General features: G+C 39.1%; 1 pseudogene; it reads right to left on the minus strand.

Annotated features, from left to right (window-relative positions):
• Positions 1–7,948: 7,948 nt before the first annotated feature.
• On the minus strand, positions 7,949–9,122 carry LOC100398519 (periphilin-1 pseudogene; annotated as a pseudogene).
• Positions 9,123–13,464: the final 4,342 nt, after the last annotated feature.

The following is a 13,464-nucleotide window of genomic DNA, read 5'->3' on the forward strand; positions in this document are numbered from 1 at the left end:
TCTCGTAGGCTAGCAAAGCCTGAGTTCTACATTAGCGTTCATGCAATTTCCTGTCTCCAGGTAGAAGTTATTCACACCATTCTAGAAAATAGGTTGTCCCATGTAATCAAATAGTGATTCTCAAATATGTTGGATGAGTGTCATTAATCCCTTGGAAGAACAAATGGAAATTATAGATTTTCAACCCAGAAAAGAAGATGCTATATAAAAAAAACAGAAGCAACTTTAGCAGTTACATAAAAAAAAAAAACAAAACCCTATTCCAAATAGGTTTTTGAAGGAGGGATTTTATAGAGTCCCTTAAAAATATTTTTAACATTTCTCAAAAGGAAACTCTTTTTTAAGTTCAACATGTAAATTTAAATAATTTCCCATAGGTTCATTTACTCAACTCTACATTCCTGGCATTTTCTCCTTTGAAGATTTAAACAAATTTCTCATATAATTTTTTATTACCCAGTGAATGGGCCACAAAGGAGATAGCTCAACTAGTAAAAGTGGTTTGCCTTTTCCCATGCATCAAGAAAAACATCAAAATTATATATACATATATATATATATTTAAATATTTGTTTGCGCCTGTGTACTTACCTACAGAGAAATGAGCTGCCATATTCATACTGTAGAAATGATTATAAGATGGAGAAAAGAAAAGGTAGTTTTAATATATGAATTTTTAATTTATAAAATGTAAATATATATGTGTATGTTAGCTCTTGCCCCCTAGCTCCTTGTTGGGAAAAGAAAACCCCAAAACTCTTAGCCTTTGAATTATAAAAAAATCTATTTTATCACATGTTCTTAATTAAAGTAAAATGATCTTCAAAGGTAGAAATAACTCCTGAAAGTTCACAGGCAAGGAAAAATTCTGAGATAGATGAGAAAAGGACAAGGAGCTGCCCATTAATAAAATTAAATTGTATGGCAACAATTAGTTACTATTCCCTAAAACAGCAAATCAGCTTTCTGAAGATGCTTTGGGGGATTTCAATTTGTTTGAACCCATAAATGCTCAATTTGATACTAAGCTCAGTGATTATTTCCTAAATATTTCTGTGGTGCCTTATTTTCTAATTGTATTGAAGACACTATCAATCGAAAGGTCATCTCTCCTCTTTGAGGGACTGGTTTCACATGATGATGACAAGAAGTCTTCCAACTGTATGCTCAGGGAAAGCACAAGATGGGCCATACTGGCAGCTGCTCTGGAAAGCAGACCTTGCAGTAGACTGTGAACATCATTTTTCCTGATTCACAGCATAGGGAATTCCAGCTCTCACTGAAGTCTGTTCAAAATATTCCTGTCTTTCTATTTTACCTCCATACTGACTCTTTTTTAGACCTACCCTTGGTTGGCTTTGATTGGCAGATAGGCTTTGGAAGCCATTGAAATCTTATTTTAGAAAGGATTGAAATCTTATCTCAATGAATTCTTTAATCTCTGTTTGGAGACCAAAAGCGCTATGTCAAAAGGCTTATAGATACCTGTGCTTGCAACTGGGGTTTCTATGGCAGATTTACAACCATTGGGTTATTTGAGGGTTTCCAAGTTAAGATCTGATGGAGAGAGGAACAGAGAGAGGCAGCTGTAATATGGACAATGCACCTATAAATTTTTCCTGAAAATAAGAATATCCTCTAGATCTGTCATAGTTAATAAAAGATAGAGTAATACAAATGAAGACTTAAATTGATGAGGCACATGTGTAAATTGATAAAGGAAGTTTGATGCATCATAACATTGAAATTTATCTAAATTCAATATTGTTAAACATTCTTAAAGATCAGATGAATTATACATGAAGTATATGGATTATTTGTCCCTGGCAAACAATGGTGACATTTCTGTCTGTCACTTAGCATGACAAGGTTAGCATGTTTTATTCAAAACTTTTAAACAGTAAAATGATTTGTATGCATTACTCTTTCTTTGGACTGTCAGGGAAAGCAGAAAGCAACACAGTTATTCTATGACATTGAGTCAGTATGTGCATAAAAAAATGACAGAACAGGATTGCCTCAGACATCTATAAAGCTCATACTTTGGTTTTCTAATCATCTGATAGAAAAACAACAAAACCATAAAGGCAGAAGCATTTCCTTGCACTAAAAAAAATACCATTGTATACTGGAATATAAATATGATATTTGTAATATAATAAATGTGGGATATTTATGAGTGAGAATGGATCCCTGGAAATAGCATGCTTTGTGTTTTAAGAAAATTTAATGACAGAATATTTATTATTTTTCAGTAAAAAGGTTAAGTAAGAGTCAGACTATGTTGTTCTTTCACAGTTAAAATATTCTGTAGTAAAGAAATGGGATGATAATTTGTGAGATCTTTGAATTTTTGGCTCTCTGTGTGCATAGGATGGGCACATAGAAATAAATAGCAGAGTAGAAGGCATTGTTCAGCTTTTGGGTAGAGAAATGGGACAGAGGACTTTAGTAATGTGTTTACTATTTCTGTTACAGTTGTCTATCATTGGAGGGTATCAATGTTAAGACCGGATAGAGTGGAGAAAAGGCAATTCCTCAGGCAGCTCTCAGCTTGCTCCTTCCTTTTCCCCTGACTTTTATGTCTCAAGTCAGACACCAAAGGAACCCTACACTTCACTGTTGCTGGGCTCTTCTTCCTCCTTCATGAAGTTGTAGAGCAGAAATGAGCTTTGAGGGGGTTTTCCTGGGATAAAATATGGTAGGGCCTCGGGTTCTTTGTGCAATGTTAATTGCACAAAGGTACTAAGAGTATTTTTATTGTCTTCTCATTCGTAAGTGATTTAGGGATTGTTTTTGAGAATACATTATAAACATAGCAACTCTACCGGGAATAAAATGATGTCTAAGACAAGCTTTTGACTTTGCAGTGTTTACAACAGAGGAAGAAAGCTCCATTAGCAAGCAAGCACAGCGGTGGGTTACAAGTGTTATTGTGGCTAATTGTGCAGGGTGAGTGGAGAAGAGGGTTACAAAGAGAGAGAGGGGGCCAACAGATTAGATCTTACTGTGTTCTGTGCTTCCCCTCCATATCTTGGGATGTTAACAACAAAGTATAATAATTTCTTATTTCATTGCATTCAGTAATATGTTTACTACAGCTTCAAACACATTAAAACTCCATGTGGTCACAAAATGGCATGCATTTTGTGTTTCCTCCATATCCGACCATGACTTTGAGAAAAGTGAGCTCCTTAGAGTATGTATTAACCTTTCATGATTATTATAACAGCTAATAGGTATAATTGATCACAACCGTTCTAAAGAAAAGATTGAGGTATGCATTTTCCCTGGAATTATTTAATAGAGAATGCGTAATGAAAGAAAGAATAAATTTTACTGTATACTACCTCGTTCAGTGATATGCATTATGTACTTTGAGCCTGGAGATCACGAATATTAACATTTGTCATACCAGCTACATGATAGGTAATTACCCTTCCATGGTGGTCCTGACAGTGTATTATTATATAAATTTTGTTATTCACGATATCTATTCAATCTATTCTTAACCCTTTATCTCAGTCTTTCCCTGACTACTGTACTCTGCAGAATCTCTGGCATGAATTGCAATGGTTAGAGAGAAGGAAGGAACTACGCAGTTTTCAAGGAGATTTATCCTGACTTAGTAAGCAAATTTATAGATAGTTTAGAAGGAAATTATAATGCTGTATTGCCCAACAGGGACTTACATGTGCCACAAAACTTTTGGGATGCTATGTAGTTTTGCTGGGCTGTCACTTTAAAAAATGTTGTATCCCTAATGGAAAATATTTCTAGAAATAGTCTGCCCTTTCCATTTTTTACCATGAAAGTGAGGTGATCTAAGAGGAGCCATCTTCCAAGTAAATGTGGTGAACCTTTAGTTTGAAATATTCATCATGCTTGTTCTGAATAGCCAAAACTGTACTAAAATTCAGTTTGCTGGTTTATTCAGCTTATTCATTTTATGCAAATCTCAATGTGCATGAAATGAACAAAAGACTTCATTTCTATTCAAATGCTTTGTTAGTTTTCTATTTCATTTTTATTCCCAAACTTGTTTTTCTCTTTTTCAGTATTAGTGCTTTATTCATTCTTTCAACAAATATTTGTGGCGTCCCTAGCATAATGAGGCACCAGAATGAATGATACCATCCCAGCATGGTAATCAACATGGACCACAGGTTTTATCTTTAACCTGTTTTTAGGTGCATGATTAGAGGATGCTTGGAGATTTCTTAAGGAAACATATATGATGAAAAGTAAGCATGATCTCAATTATGTGTGTCCATGAGGAGCATGGTTTCAGGGCCCATTGCCTTACCAACTAAGGGAGTGGGAAGAATGTCTACCAGGGGTTCAGGTAGATGTGGATTCTGATTCTGACTCTGCTCCTTGAAAGCTCTTACTGAGGCAAGCTACATCTGATTCTGAGAGAGTTTCCTTATGTGTAAAAGGAGAATACTTGCCTCACCGTGTGGTTAAATGAGTTTCCAGAGAGTGGCAACACCTTACAGGGCTTCCTCAAGAAATGATTGTTCTTAGCACATTTTCTAGGCTCCTATGATCGAATGTATTTATAAATGAGCAAAAACTTTAGTAATTCTGAAAGATAGGCTAAAATAGGTTCTATTAATGCAGGGACAAGCAAACTGTTCTGATATTTCCTGGAGGGTTTGATGAATTGTGGATTGCCTGATCCCTTTTCTCTTTCCAGGTTTTGTCTTAGATGTAACAAGTCCCTATTATGCAGGTCTCTAACACATAAATTCAGCCACAAATACTCAATTATAGGGAAAAAGGGAGAGAGAGAATAAATGAGTTGTTTAAAGAATTTAAATGACAAAGCTGCTTACCATGCTGAGTTTGCTCCTATTGTTTTTAGAGACATATGTTTTTTATACTACATGGCCCTAAACTCAAAATCACTCAAATAAATACTGATCTGTTCCATTGCTAGAGGTAAAAACTGGCTTTGTTAGACTTACAGAGAGATGGTGTTTTATCTAATATGGCACCTTTCTAAGGGATTGTCAAGGGCAGTTTTGATTGTACATGATTGTTGACTTATTTGCAGTGTAATGCTTACCTTCACTATACTGTTTTTGCTTTTACACATTGTAATTTGTTTCATCTTTTATTTATCTTGACTCTCAGGATTTACTTTCTCTCTCTCTCTCTTTTTTTTCTTCTTTTACACATAAGCTCTGTATGTGACTCTACCTGTTTCTTGCATGAGCTACTTAATGATGATTCTGTGATTTTTCCAAAATGTATCATAGGACTGTGTTTAGAACTCAGGTCATTGTATGTAATGTTTCCAGTGGGTTTTGACATTGTTTCTTTAGAAATACTTGATCAAGATTGTGTGTCCTTACAGTTGCACATAAAAGTTTTGTAGTTGGAGTGAGCTCAGCAGTGTTTTGAATGTCATGATAGTAACACACTCCTTGCCTGTTGTATTATCCATTTTCATGCTGCTGATAATGCCATATTTGAGACTGGCAATTTACAAAAGAAAGAGGTTAATTGGACTTACAGTTCCACGTGGCTGGGGAGACCTCACAATCCAGGTGGATAGTGAAAGGCACGTTTCACATGGTGGTGGCAAGAGAGAGAGTGAGAGCCAAGAGAAACAGGTTGCCCGGTATCAAACCATCAGGTCTTGTGAGGCTTATTCACTACCATGAGAACAGTACGGGGGAAACCACCCCCATGATTCAATCATCTCCCACTGGCTCCCTCCCACAACACATGGGAATTATGGGAGTAAAATTTGAGATATTTGGGTGGGGACACATAGCCAAACCATATCATTTAACCCCGACCCCTCCCAAATCTCATGTCCTCATATTTCAAAACAACTCATGCCTTCCCAACAGTTACCCAAAATCTCAACTTATTTTAGCATTAACTCAAAAGTCCACAGTCCAAAGTCTCATCTGAGACAAGGCAAGTCCCTTCCACTCATGAAGCTGTAAAATCAAAAGCAAGCTAGTACATTGTGCCTCCCAGTACAATGAGGGTACAGGCATTGGGTAAATACAGCCATTATAATTGGGAAGAATTGGCTGGCCAAAACAAAGGGGGTACAGGCTCCAGGCAAGTCTGAAAAGCAGCAGAGCAGTCTAATCTTAAAGCTCCAAAATGTCTCTTTTGATTCCATGTCTCACATCCAGGTCACGCTGATGCAAGAGGTAGGTTCTCATGGTCTTAGGCAGCTCCACCCCTGTGGCTTTGCAGGGTATGACTCCCCTCCTGGCTGCTTTCACAAGCTGGTACTGAGTGTCTATGGCTTTTCCAGATGCACAGTGCAAGCTTTTGGTGAGTCTATCATTTGGAATCTAGAGGACAGTGGCCCTCTTCTCACAGCTCCACTAGGCAGTGCCCCAGTAGGGACTCTGTGTAGGTGCTCTGACCCCACAGTTCCCTTCAGCACTACCCTAGCAGGGGTTCTCCATGAAGGCCCTGCCCCTGCAACAAACTTCTGCCTGGACATCCAGGAGTTTCCATATATCCTCTGAAATCTAGGTGGAAGTTCCCAAACTCAGTTCTTGGCTTCTGTGCTTCTATGTTGCGGGCTCAACACCACATAGAAGCTCCCGTGGTCTGGGGCTTGCACCCTCTGAAACAGCAGCCTGAGCTGCACCTTGACCTCTTTTGGCCATGGCTGGAGCCACTGAAACACAGGGTACCAAGTCCCTGGGCTGCAAAGAGCAAAGGCACCCTGGACCTGGCCCATGAAACTATCTTTTTCTCCTAGGCCACTGGGCAATGAGTTTCTCATCTCCATCTGAGACCACCTCAGCCTGGATTTCAGTGTCTATATTGTTATCTGCATTTTGGTCAAAGCCATTCAACAAGTCTCTAAAGAGTTCCAAAATTTCCCACACTTTCCTGTCTTCTTCTGAGTTCTCCAAACTGATCCAACCTCTGCCTGTTATCCAGTTCACTTTCACGTTTTTCAGGTGTCTTTTCAGCACTCTACTGGTACCAATTTACGGTATTAGTCCATTTTCATGCTGCTGATAAAAACATAACTGGGACTGGGCAAGTTACAAAAGAAAGAAGTTTGTTGGACTTACATCTCCATTTGACTTGGGAGGCCTCACAATCATGGCAGAGGATGAAAGGCACATCTTACATGTCAGTGGTAAGAGAGAATGCAAGCCAAGTGAAACAAGTTTCTCCTTTCAAACCATCAGATCTCATGAGACTTACTCAGTACCACAAGAATAGTATGGGGAAAACTGGCCCCACGATTCAATTATCTCCTACTGGGTTCCTTCCATACACATGGGAATTATGGGAGTACAATTCAAGATGAGATTTAGGTAGAGACACAGAACAAAACCATATCACCTATTTTTATGCTGCCACCACAAAGGATCTTTCATCCGTTAGCTCAAGGCTCCAAGGCTCTAATACACAATAAAATGCAAAGACCACAGAGCAGGTAAGTACTCTTTATCAGTTATATATATCTCTCTGTGTACATGAAGTGTGGTAAGTAAAGGATAGTGGAAAGCAGGAAAAAGTTGTCCTCCCTGAAAAGTCCTGGGTTGGGGTATAAGGTCAGCTTTCCTGCTTTACCCCTCCGCCAAGTGCCTAAAACCATCAGGCGTTCTCACTCTACCTCTGCCCTCATTTTTATGTCTGTCCTTCTTTATTTTATTCTCTGTCCTGTGGAGTATTTCTTTAAAATTGATTTTTTAAATTCTCTTAGATACCAAAGTATTCAGTTTATTACAATAGTACACTTTAGCATATTACAAAGCCTAAGAAAAAGCAAGCAAGTCAATAAAATCACAACTCAGGATTCTAATATTTTCACATGGTATCATGTGTTGGCCGGGCGCGGTGGCTCACGTTTGTAATCTCAGCACTTTGGGAGGCTGAGGCTGGTGGATCACTTGAGGCCAGGAGTTAGAGACCAGCCTGGCCAATATAGTGAAACCCTGTCTCTATTTCATGTAAATTCTGCCTCAATGCAAACTGTATAGACTTTTCTAATAAAGGATCTTTTTCAATCAGCATTTTTACCACCATCCTGAAAGGTTCAGTCTTTTCGGTAAACCTGTTCAATCTCTTTGGGTTTGGATACCATTGCTTTAGAGCGACTGGTTAGCTGACTATCTTCAAATAAGTCTATTCAATCTGCTGTGTTTGACTCAGGTTCCTCTGACTGGTTGGTAAATAATGGTGCTGTGGATCCTGCCTCATACTCAGAAATTTCAGGCAAGGTATTTTCATCTGATTTCTCTAGCTTTTCAGAAGCCCCCTTCTTGCAGTCTCAGCAAGTTCCTTTTCAGTTAGCCTACTGGGTTTGTCTTCTTTGATGAAGAAGCTGATGAAGCACTTGAGGGTGAAGTGTCTCTTGATGTTTTCAAACACTGGCCAGGCCTCTCTTTGATTCTATGTTGAGACTGATGGAAAGTATGATTTGCTCCTTTCTGGAGAGTAGCTTCTGCTACTGACACTGGAGCCAGATCTGCTGTGCAGAGAATCCTTTCTGCCACCAGGTGATTCTCTGAAAAAAGCATTGTCCCTTTTATGAGGAGACCACTCTCTCACACAATGGGAAGAGTAGAAACTTTTTATTCTAAAGCCATCTCTCACGTCCCTGTATTCAGGTTGCCTGCTTGCAGAATGATCATCTCTTGTCCATCTATAACCAGGTTCATCTTTGTGAGGTGGACCACTTCTTGGATCATGAGAAAAACTGCGGCCCTTGTCATAGTCTCAGTAATCAACATGACTGTAATATCTATTGTAGCTTCCTTCACCCGATCTGTCTAGCAGTGGTGGTTTCTTTGGCACAATATTAACTAGTCTATTGTAGCCATCACTGGGATGACTTCAAGGAAATGCTCGTTCTCGCAGAAGTCTTTCATATTAATATCGTTCCACATTTCATCTCTTCTTTAAGCCACAGAATTCCTCACACCAGGGTGCCTAGGAAGGGGAAAGCTGTTCACCAGAGGCATCTGACATGAAGCATTCTGTATCAAAGGCACACAAGGAAGATGAAGCTGCCCGCCACAGTGCACTGGGGGAACCTGGTGCCCAAGAAAGGGCCAGTGCTTGACTTGGGGGAGGTCATGTGCACTGAAGAAGCTGGATGCCAGGAAGGAGATCATGCTGCAGGAGCCCAGGACTGAGTGGCTAAAATTGATTTTTAATTCATTTTAATTATTTAAACTGAGATAGCATCTTACTCTGTCACCTAGACTGAAGTGCAGGGGCACAGTCGTGACTCACTACATCTTCAACCTCCTAGGCTCAATAAATCCTCCTGCCTCGACCTATTGAGTAGCTGGGATCACAGGTGCACACCACCACACCCAGCTAATTTGTAGAGATGGGGTTTTGCCATATTGTCCCAGCTGGTCTTGAACTCCTGGGCTCAAGTAATCTGCCTACCTCAGCCTTCCAGAGTGATGGTTACAGGTGTGAGCCACCATACTCAGCCTAATATTCTTTATTAATAAGGACACACTGATGGTTGAAGTGTAAGATATGTAAGTTAGAGGACAAATCTTTTAAAAAATCTCTAATTCTCACAATAGTTCTGTAAGGAAAATTCTTTTATGTTAAAAATGAAAAAAAAAACTGAAACAGAAGGAGAAAATAACTTACCATATAATTTAGCAAATGGTAGAAGCAGACGAGAATCCATATGTCCTTTTTCACTATCATATGCTGCCTTTATTTGTACACTATATGTGTTTATAAATGTGTGTGTATGAGAGAGAAAAAGTATATGCATGCAAGCTTATCAATTTTTCTATGTATATATATATACATTTTTTTTAAACCAAGGCTGAATGCAAACTTTTTACTGCAGTTCTCAGAAACCAGTGTTGCGAGGTTGTTCACTCCACACTGGCCTCCCCAGAATGACTTGAAATTTTATAAGTTGCAATTTACACAATTGATGCGTTCTTCTCTTGTATCATTTTTACAGATATAACAGAATTTATACCATTTTATTTTTCAAAGAAAGGATTTCCAGGCTGACAATTGCTTTAATTCTTACTGGCTGGTCTTTGAAGGCATAACATTATTTTCTTTAGCATTATTTGTTCCTTCCTATAAGTAGCAGCACCATATTTATATTATGTCCATTGAAGCAGTTTCTCATTTTTTGAAATTTTTATGCCTTATGGGATGAAAAAAAAAGAGGAGAGGAAAGACCCAGTAGTGATTTAAGACCATGATTCTAGATTGAAGCTTCTTGCTACTTAGAAGAACACCATATTTCATAGTGTATTTTCAGAAATGCTTCATGGCACAAACTCCTATTTCATGTCCTTGAAGGCCAATGGAGTAACAGAATTTCTGTTTCAGTGCCTATCTGATCAATAATCTTATGACTTTTTCTAGTTGCCATCCGTCTTGTGGTACACTTTCACTGTGTTGATGTATCGTGACTAATATCTACATACATATATATAGATATATATAGTCTCCTGCAACTGTAAATTATTTAAAAAACATTTCTACAGGTGCTTATATCTATTTATATAAAACATGTTTTCCTTTATTTCATTGGAGATATATATAAATCAATTTCACTGGAAAAATAGATTTGGAATTTAGCGTAATTCCCCTTGGGTGTGGCCTTTGAGTAAACATAGATTAATAGAGCACCATCTATATGGCAGACAATATTCTAGGTACTGTTTCAAAAATGAGTTAGACATGGACCCTGCCTTTCCAGAGCTCACAGTCTTCAAAACCATATAGAAACAACATGAAATAGTGTATACATTTTATTACCAATATACCTCAGTTTGAATCTTCTTTTTACCACTTGTTGGATGTTAGACATTCTATTTCTCAATGATATCATCTGTAAAATTGAGGTAATAATAAATGCTATCTTAAGGTTTATGTGAGGATAAAGTGAGTTAATAAATCTAAGGCATTTACAATGGCACCAGGCACACAGCACAAACATCCCAATAAATTATGGATATTATAATTATTATTGACATTAGTGCTATTATTGTGATACGAGAAGTAAGCAGCTAAAGATTATAATGCTATATAATGAGTATAAAATAGACATGTGTTCAAGAGGATAAAATACAAAACTTCTTTGTAATCCGTCCTAGGAGAGATGAAACAAATACGTTATTGAAGAAGACAGTATTTTCACTAGGCTTGTGAGAAAAGTCATAACATTCTAGGCAGCAGAATAGCATTTGAAGAGTTAGGAAGGCTTAAGAGAGCATGTTCCACTAAGCAAACTATAACTAAGGCCATGTGTATAATTGGGAAGTGAAGTGTAGGGCAAAGGGTAAGTCATAAAAAAGGTCTGAGTGATACACTAATAATTTGAGACATTATCATGTTGACATTGGAAGCCCTGAAAGGTATTTTTTTAAATGGAACTAATATAATCAGATTTATATTATAGACAGATAATCCTATCTCCATTATGGAGGATGGATCAGCACACTAGCTGGAGGAAGGTAAGACTTAAGAATAGAAGGCTTTTAAGATTGGTCATATGAGAGCTGATCAGGTTGTCAAATAAGACACGGTCAATAGAAATGGAAAAGTTGGGATGCACTTAAGACATATTTGAGAAGCTGAACTGACAGTACTGGAGGATCATTTGGATAAAGGGAAAACAGAGGAAGAAGGGCATCTAAAATGATGTTCAAGTTGACGTTTTGAACAATTGGGTGGATGACAGCACTGTTGACAGGAATAAAGCACAGGTTTGAAGGGCAGGCCAGAGGCAGGAGGGTGTTTGGCTAAGAATGAAATTCTGGAGAATCGTTGCTTCATGGGCTGGTGGAAAAAGAAGGAACAGAGAAGAAGACATGTAAGAAATGTGCAAGTAAGAGAAGAACCAAGTGTTACAGGTTCTAAGAAAGAAATAATGTTAAAAAATATGTATTAGAGAGACAGAGCAAGGTGGCTCAGTAGAAGCCTATATCAACTGCCCCCTGCAACAGGAACACCGAATTGAACAACTATCTACACACAAAAAAAGCACCTTTAAAACAACCAAAAATCAGGTGAGTAACCATAGTACCCGAATTTAACATCACGTTAAAGACAGAGGCAATGAGGAGTGTAGGAAAGACAGTCTTGAATCACCTACAACACCCCTCCCCAATTCTCCAGCAGTGGCCATGAGTGCAGAGAAAGAATCTCTGCTTTCAGCAGGAGGGAGAGCACAGTGATTGTGGGATGTTGCATTGGAACTTAGTGCTGCCCTATCACAGAGAAAGCAGCTTGGAGCAAAACTCAGATGTTAACCATGAAGGGACCACTTAGATCAGCTCTAGCCAGAGGTGAATTGTCTATCCCAGCAGTTCGAACCTGAGTTCCAGCAAGCCTTGCCACTGTGAGCTACAGTGCTCTAGGGTTCTAAATAAACTTGAAGGGCAGTCTAGGTTACAAAACTGCAATTTCCAGGTAAGTCCTGCTGCTGTGCTGGCCTCAGAACTGGTGAACATGGAGTGCATGCAACCCAGTGAGACACCAGCTGGGAGGGCCAAAGAAGTGTTTATAGCATCATCACCCCCTCCCCCAAACCCAGGCAGTGAACTCAGGGAGAGACTCCCTCTTTCTGTTTGAAGAGAGGAGAGGGAATAGTAAAGAGGACTTTACTATCTGGTACCAGGTCAGTCACAGTGGAACAGGGCACCAGAAGAATCCTAAAGCCCCCATTCTATGCCCTAACTCCTGGACATCTCTAAACACACATCGGGCCAAAATGGAACCTATTGGCTGTAAGAGAGGGATCTAAAAATCTAGTCCTGGCAGCATTCATAACCTGCTGATAACAAACTCTCAGATACTGAATAATCAGCATTGATAGCCAGGCAGTATTCATGTGGGCCTTAAGTAACATTCAGAGCCATGCTGTTTTCTGGTGTGACTCAGCACATTTCTGACTATGTTAGCTAAGGGAAGAGACTCCTACTTGAGGAAAAATGAGGGAAGAGAAAAAGGAGTTTGTCTTGCAGCTTTGGCACTAGCTCAGCCACAGTGAGTTAGAACACAGAATGAGCTCCTGGGGTTCCTGATTCCAGGACTTGGCTTCTAGATGGCATTTCTGGACCTGCCCTGGGCCAGTGAGGAGCCCATTTTGCTGAAGGAGGAGACCAAGGGCTGGTAGTATTCACCACAAGCAGACAGAAATCTAGGGCCTGAGTGAACATTGGTGGTAGCCAGGCAGTACTTGTTATGAACCTGGGGTGATGAAGAATATGAGAAGAGACTTCTCTGCTTGAGGAAAGAGAATGGAAGAGTGAGAAGGACTTCATGTTACTGCTTGAGTATCAATTCAGCAGCAGTATAATAAGGCACCAAATAGATTCCTAATGTTTCCAATGCCAGGCCCTGACTCCTGGATGGCATCTCTGGACCTGCACAGGGATAGGGGGAACTCACCACCCTGAAGGGAAAGAAACCAGCCTGTATAGATTTATCACCTGCTGAATGTAGAGCCCTTGA

The sequence above is a fragment of the Callithrix jacchus genome, chromosome 1, assembly GCF_049354715.1.
Source record: "Callithrix jacchus isolate 240 chromosome 1, calJac240_pri, whole genome shotgun sequence".
In the NCBI taxonomy this organism is placed as follows: Eukaryota; Metazoa; Chordata; class Mammalia; order Primates; family Cebidae; genus Callithrix; species Callithrix jacchus.